This window comes from Mesocricetus auratus, unplaced genomic scaffold (genome assembly GCF_017639785.1).
Source record: "Mesocricetus auratus isolate SY011 unplaced genomic scaffold, BCM_Maur_2.0 Super-Scaffold_100010, whole genome shotgun sequence".
In the NCBI taxonomy this organism is placed as follows: domain Eukaryota; kingdom Metazoa; phylum Chordata; class Mammalia; order Rodentia; family Cricetidae; genus Mesocricetus; species Mesocricetus auratus.
Genome location: NW_024429194.1, coordinates 82,030,654 through 82,038,413, shown reverse-complemented (window position 1 = coordinate 82,038,413; position 7,760 = coordinate 82,030,654). Strand labels below are relative to the sequence as shown.

The window sequence follows — 7,760 nt, the reverse complement described above, 5'->3', positions numbered from 1 at the left end:
CTTCCCAAATATTTGTTTCTGCTGTTCTTTACAGACATATAATGCAAATGGTCTTTTTGTAGTCCCAATCCAATTAAAATTCAAAGCTGGCTTTGAATTACAGTGTGGCTCTCTCCTTCTCTAAATCTAATCATGCTTGTTAAAGGAAAATCCAAAATCTCTGCCATGTCAGAAGAGCCACCTGGTATGGGACAGAAGAAAAACAAAACTTTAGGGACAGCTTTATTGCCACTAATCTCACAAGTCTTTGGTTTTATTTTGACTCTGTAACACTTTTCTTAAGGTATCAATATTTGTAAAGGGAAGCCTTCCCACCAACCTGGTTTCAGAGCCGCATCAGTCCCAAATAAACACACAGGAGGCTATATTAATTATGAAGCTGTTGGCCTTGCTTGTTTCTTAGTGGCTAGCTCTGACTTAAGTAATTACCCCATAATTGTTAATCTAAGTATTTCTCTTACCGGAGAGGTTTCCGGGCTTCCTACCCCATGGTGTTACATCTTGACTTCCTGAATTTCTCCTGTGTTTCTCCTACCCAGAGTCCTCCTCTACTCCTAGTCCCACCTATCTTACTTCCCTATTGGCCAACAGTGCTTTATTGACATATACACAGGACTTCCCCAACAAATATTATCTGTAAATATATAAGATTAATATATATGCTATATATATATGTATGTGTTTTAAAACTTTTTGTCATGATATTAATGGTCCTATATGAATACCTACTAATTGTAGAAGAAGGCTCCATCTAGCTTCCTGTACATGATTTCAGGTTTGAGTCTCTATCAGATAGCTAGGAATGAAGTTTTTGTACTCTGGATGTACATAACAAATATTGAGCCTTTAGCCTCTTTGAGATCTGCTGTATATGAAATTTAAAATGCTTACTTTTCTGCAGTGAAGCATGATGGTGCCTAAAAGAGATCTCTGAGTCTCCAAAGAGAGGATGGGGCCCACAGCAAGGGTTCCATCCTGCTTTCCTGCACTTCTGGCTTACTCAGGTGATATTACTCCCTTCTCAGGGTTCTGAGGGAGCTGAAGACTAGAAAATTTAGTTATATTTTGTTCTTGCTAACAAATTCAGAAAAGAAAGTCACAAAAGAGATGTAAAGTGTATAAAGTTGAGAGATGTAAAAGGATAGTTTTGGGTTAGTAAGGCAAATTAGGATAGAGCTTAAATTAGGGGCAAAGCTTTGGACTCACCAATATCAGGTAGATAATCAAGTATTCTCTCTGAATTTGTCAAATGTAAATGAACTAGACATTGTGAATGTAATTCTTGACTGTATATACTATACATAGTTATTGTACTTTTGGATGTAGTTTTTCTATGTTAGTTATAACTTTCTCTTTTATTTAAGACCTAAAAGGAAATGCTGCGATATTTTGTTTGTGTTATAGCAAATACAGCTTGCCTGGAGATCAGAGGGTGGAGCTAGCCACCCATTAACCATAGAGGTCTGGAGGTCTGTACAGACAGGAGACAGGAAGTTGAGGTTGGGCAGAGACAGGAATTTGGCCCTTTTTGGTCTGAGGAGTCTGAGAGGTAAGAGGTGACAGTGCCTGCCCCTTCACTTCTGATCTTTCAGCTTTTACTGGATACTGACTCCGGGTTTTTTTATTGGGACTAATTAGGGTCTCGCAAAGCTGCCACATAGTGGCTCACAACCCCCAGAACACCAGTTCCAGCTGCATCCTTTTCTGTTTTCCTGGGATATGAGACACACAAGGGGTGCTCAGACACACAAAAGAAAAGTATTCAAAAATTAAAAATAAGGTCCCTGGTCAGAAGCAGTGAAGAAGAAAAAAAATGTTTTAATTTAAAAAGCAAAAGAAAGACAGCATACTCTCTAAAACCTCCCTGGCTATGCAGTAGTGTGAGGAAAAACAGCAAGCAGCTAGGAATCCCTTAAAAAACAAAAAACTGGCAAACTACTTCCGCCAAATGGGGCTACTTTTTATACACAGCACAGAAACAAAAAACAAAAACAAAAACAAAAAAAGCCCCACCACCAACAGGTTTGCACACAACCCTGGCTGTCCTAGAGCTGGCGCTGGCCACCCACGTGGGCTTCAATCACAAAGAGATCGGTCTGCCTCTGCCCCAAAGTGAGGGGTTACAGGTGTGCATTAGCGAGACTGTCCCTAGAATTTTAAACTTTTAGAAATTGAAGTGAGTTCAGATATACTTTTTCCCGCTGGGCATGGCTATAATCCCAGCTGAAACAGAAGGATACCTGTGCGTGCCGGACCATGTGAGGTGACAGTGAGACCCCGTGTCAAACCTTTTTCTTTGAGGCAGAGGTCTCACTTAGCCTACAGAGGTCTGAACACTGATCCCCCTGCCTCCATTTCCCCGAGTGCTGGGAATAACCGTGTGTGCCACCAAGGCGATTTATGTACATTGTTTCAGATGAGCACCTTAACCAGCTGAGTTTATCTCAGCCCAGTTTCTCGTGTTCCACCTCCAAGTTCAGTGCTCTGTTCCTCTTTCCATCCTTTGCCTGTACTTTTTGTTGTTGTTGTTCCTTTGGTTTTTTGTTTGTTTCATGTGTTTTTCTAGACAGGCAGTGTAGTTTCCAGCCTGTCCTGGAACTTGCTTAGTGGACCAAGATGTCCTCAAACTCACAGAGATCTGCCTGCCTCTGCCTCCCAAGTGCTGAGATTAAAAGCCTGTGCTATTACCACCTGGCTTTGTTTTCTTAGTTCTAAAAGGTTTTTCTTTGCTAATACTTTCAAGATTTTATTCAAGTGTTGTAAGGATGTTTTTCTCCTGCCTGCCTGCCACTTCCCAAATAACCACTCAGAGGCTTGATATTAATTATAAAAGTTTGCCTGATGACTCAGGTATATTACTAGCTAACTGCTACATTTAAATTAACCCATTTCTATTAATCTAAGTACTGCCATGTGGTCATAGTGTTACTGGTCAGCTGGCATGTTGTTCCTTGGGCGGCTGATGGTATGTCCCATGATCCCCCTTTCTTCTCCTGTATCTCTGATTGGATTTCCCACCTAGCTCTATCCTGCCTTGTGATAGGCTAAAGCAGCTTTATTTATTGACCAATGAAAGCCACACATATTTGTAGCTTACAGAAAAGCAACCTACATTATTTCCCTTTTTATGTCTAATCAAAAAGGAAGGGTTTAACTTTAACACACTAAAATTGCAAAACAAAACAGTTATCAATCAAAAATACAGTTAACAATATTTGGTCTATTTGTATTTCACAAAATCAGAGAAAACACTATCATTTCCCCTATCTTTGTGAGTCTACAGTTTCATATCTAATTTATCATTTATCAAAACTAAAGAAACTATAATTATAATTATCCAGTCTTCAACTCCATCAAACACTCCAGAAGTATGTAATATTACTGGAGTAAACAGGAAATACATTGCAAACAACTTCCCAAACTCTAGAGATGACAGAGCCTTCTGTCTGCCTGGACAGCCACCCAAAGTCCTTCTGTGACACTGGAGCATCCATCTTTAGCCTATAGGCCTTGAGCATCTGGCAGACTTTTCAGTGAAGCAGGAAATCTGAGGGACTGTCCCACCTCTATTGGCAAAGTTCATCAGCCACTTTGCTCTGTGTCCTGCAGAATGTCTGGCAGTTTCTTCTGTGAAGCAGGAACCTGAAGGGCCACCCCACCACGTTTTGGCAATGTTTAGTGGTCATTTTCCTGTGGGTGCTGCATGTCCAGTTTATTCAGCATACTGTCAAGCAGTGCAGGCCAGAGCAGTTTCTTGCCCAAATGGATAGCTTTGCCATGTTGACAGTAAACTCCATAATGAGTTTCTTTGATGCCCATATCTTCTTTGAAGTAATTGGTCCTGCCAAGAGCAGATGCATCTCATGTCAAGAAAAGTCTAAGTCATTAAAACATTTGAAATGCCATATTCTGTAGGTTTTGAAGCATTTGAAGATTACCTATCTATCTGAAATATACCTCTGTATTACCTTGAAAGCCTAACTAACTTAAGCTCAATAGATATGGGTGACTATTACCCTGTATTTCTTAATTATTCTGAATATCTCTTAAGGACTAATACTTCTTATTGCATAATTAAGCAAGCTGTGTAGGTATGACTTTAGGCAAAAATAAAAATAGATGTGTGTAATATAAGGACAGTAACCTTAAATTCACATCAATATACAAAAACCCTTTAAACAAGAATGGAAACATACATACAGTGTAGGAAAATTAACTTGAAATTGTTATCATTGTATCAAAATGCATGCCAATGCAAAATATCTGAGATTAATAGTTGTCTTTTTTCCTTTATTCCTATATTTCCCTATATACCAAACATCCATGACCTACCAAGGAACCAAATACCATCCATACCATCCAACTCTTGGGGATGTGAGCATCATTTTCTCCAGACTGCTTCCTGTTGCCTGTGGGCAAAGGCACTTATAGGGTTCCTGAGAAAACTGAGATAATGACCAAATCTGGGAAGATAAATTATAACCTTTGTTGTTAGATCTCACCTGTCAAGGTTCAGGAGGTCTCCCTTGATCTAATTTGGTTCATCTTAATCTGGAAGGAATCCACCACTTCTTGTTTCCTGTGGAAACAAAAGGAAAACCACTTCTCCAAAGCAATGCATCTTTTAAGTTTCATTTTACAAATATATTTTTTACTTATGTTTTAAAGTTAAGGCATTTTAAAAATATTTAAGTTGGCATATTTTAGTAGTTTTCTTGTAATCTTATGTCTCTCAGCAGCTGTTGTTTGCCTGTCAGCATTCAAAAAAATTTGAGGTCACAATAGTATAGAGGATCTGGACTCCCTGTGTATTTCCCATTTCTGTGTTGCTTATTTATTCATTTTATTTTCTCATTAAAGACCTTATTATATTATATTAACTATATATTTATTTCTATGGCTGTCTATAGCCAAATTCTTTCTCTCTTGAGCCTGCACATATTATAAAACACACTGGAACCTGTTTTAAGGTTTTTCTGTTTACCTTTTAGCCTGTTTTTTTTTCTGTCTGCATGAGAAAAAGTTATTTCCACCACACATCATGAGGCTTGTGTGAGACTTCGGGAACCGCCGTGCAGCTTAGCTCCTGGAGGCTGGCAGCCAGCTTCATCTTGCAGGCAGCTTTGGGAGACTCCTCTCTGAGCTGACAGCATGAGACTGTGAAACTAAGATCCAATAAGAGCAGTGCATATTCACAGCACACAGAAAGACATCCTGCAGCAAAGTGTGGATTCATAATTGTCCATTATACTATTTTCAAAATGGCTATGTTAAAATGGTTCTTAAAGCTGGAGCTGTACCACATCTGAAGATCCCCATTTTCAAGGCCAGTCTTGGCTAGAAAGTGACTTTGCGAAACCCTGTCAAAAAAATAAATAGTAAGAAAATGAAAAGGCCTTCTTAATTCCACTGCCTCTGCCATCCTGTGGTTGATGTCCATGGGAGATTTGTGAGTCATTGTCAACTGAGACACAGACATTTTGGGTATTGTATAGACTCTGGATTTATTTAAACCTGTGCTACAGCCAGTCTGTGGCTTTTTCTTGACTTTTTTTTTCCAAACCCTGATTCATCTACCTTAAGTTGAAAGTCTTGAGTTCCATTTTCTGCTACAAAATATTCAGGGCTACTCAGTAGGAGAAGGGTAGAGCTAGGTATTATTCTATTCTATCCCTATCACCGAATAACTGCTTTTCTGATGCCATAGCTCACCCAAACAGTGAAGTATTCCTGCAGGTTTAATTTCTTCAGAGCAAGACACTTGTGCCCTATGAATAGATGCCTAGGTTTCCATTTCACAGACTTGGTAGTGGTGGTGGGCTTCCTCTTGCTGATGAAGAAGGGAATCCTGGGGAACTCTTGTCTCTCTCAGCTGGGGATGTGAGCAATTATGAGATCCCTTCCACCTCTCTGGATATGCCTGCTGTTCCAATCCCAGGAAGCTTAAGCACCAGGTAAGAACATAAGACCTTAAAAAACACTCACTCTCTGCTGCTTATGTGAGCCCCTAGGAAGAGCCTGGGGTAGGCTGACCCTAGCCTTTCTCAGCCAATCCTATCCTCAGCCATTGATTGAATCCCTCCTGTGTGAAAGGCCTTCTGGTAAATGTTAGGGGGAAATAGTTTTAAAACAACCATATCCTACTTTTCAGAAGCAGATCTCTGGTGATGGTGCATGCCTTTAATTCCAGCACTCGGAAGACATAGAGGGATCTTGTGAGTTCCAGGCCAGCCTGTTCTACACAGAGAAAAACTGTCCCAAAAAACAGATCCACGTCTCCCCAGCTGGCATGAGAAGAACCCAGATTTTCACACAGAGGTAAAATCAGAGCTAGAGCAGAGGGAGTTGTGGGAGCTTGTGGTAGTAGTGGGATGGAATGGAGGGTGTGGTGATGTTTTTATTTTATTTATGTGCATTAGTGTTTTGCCTGAAACGGTCCCCTGGAACTGTAGTTACAGGCAGTTGGGAGCTGCCGTGTGGGTGGTGTGAGAGTTGAACCAGGGTCCTCTGGAAGAGCAGTCAGTGCTTTTAACTGCTGAGCCATTTTTCCAGCCCCTTGTGGTGATACACTGTGATCTAACAAAGATTGCCTGAAGATCAGAGTGCAGAGCTAGCCACAATAGTTGGCCACAGTTGGCCATAGAGACCAGGCAGTGGTGGCACACTTAAATCCCAGCACGTGAGAGACAGAGGCAGACAGATCTCTGTTAGTTCAAGGTCACTCTGGGCTACAGGAGATTGAATCCGTCTAAAGGAGAAACAGAGTAGTTCACAGTTTTGACCCCAGCACTATGGGATTGAGGCCGGAGTGATATGCCTGGGCAGAGAGAGGAATATAAGGTGGGAGGAGACAGGAGCTCAGGGCATTCAGTCTGAGGAGTCCTAGGAACAGGAACAGCCCTTTGTTCTGAGGATTCAGTAGAGGTAAGAACTAGAGCCTGGCTGCCCTGCACTCTGATTCAGGCAGGCTTTATTTCTTACAGCACAAACAAAATATCACCACAGAAGAGCACAGCAGGAAGCAGTTTGTCTTACAGGGCCATGAGTACTGAATCCAAGGGAATTACAGGAATGGACATGGAGAGGTAGGTGAGAAAAAGACTGGATAATAGTGGACTGTGAGGAGGCTGGAGAGATGGCTCAGAGGTTAAGAGCACTGACTGCTCTTCCAGAGTCCTGAGTTCAAGTCCCAGCAACCACATGGTGGCTCATAGCCACCTTGAATATGATCTGGTGCCCTCTGCTGGCATGTAACCAGAAGACTGTATACACAATAAATAAATAAAATCTTTTGAAAAAAAATAATGGACTGTGAGGATGAGGATGAGGCTGGATGGAGGGAGGGTGACTGAGGTCGTGGACCAGCAGGACAGACAGGAGCCAGCTGAGACCATGTCTGTTCAAAGATCTGGTTGAACCCAGGCAGTTTTGAGGTCAAAGGTACAGGAGATGCCAACCCAGAAGTCAGGCAGGCTGGAGACTGCTGCCCAAGTACAAGTCTGTGGCAAAGACACCAGCCTGCCTGGCGGGCACCAGGAGAATCTGTGCTCCTACATAATTCAGTAAAGATCCATTTCCACGGGGAATGAAAGCATTTCCTCAACTCATAGGTACCACTGCTTGTACTGTATAGAAAAGGTGTCATGGAATGGGGGTGTAGACATTGTTAGTGTGTGTGCCTGGCATGCACTAACCCTGGGTCTGACACCCTGCTTTGCATAAACCTAGCAGAGGGGGGCAGAAGGCTCAGTTCACAGTCA

At 41.6% G+C, this 7,760-nt stretch overlaps 1 long non-coding RNA gene across 1 annotated transcript; it reads right to left on the bottom strand.

Moving 5' to 3' along the window:
• Positions 1 to 3,200: 3,200 nt before the first annotated feature.
• Positions 3,201 to 4,775, bottom strand: LOC121142929. The gene is made up of 2 exons (XR_005880091.1): positions 4,503 to 4,775; positions 3,201 to 3,841 (listed from the first exon to the last, which is right to left on the bottom strand). It is a non-coding gene; the product is annotated as an uncharacterized LOC121142929 (long non-coding RNA).
• Between the last annotated feature and the right edge of the window lie 2,985 nt (positions 4,776 to 7,760).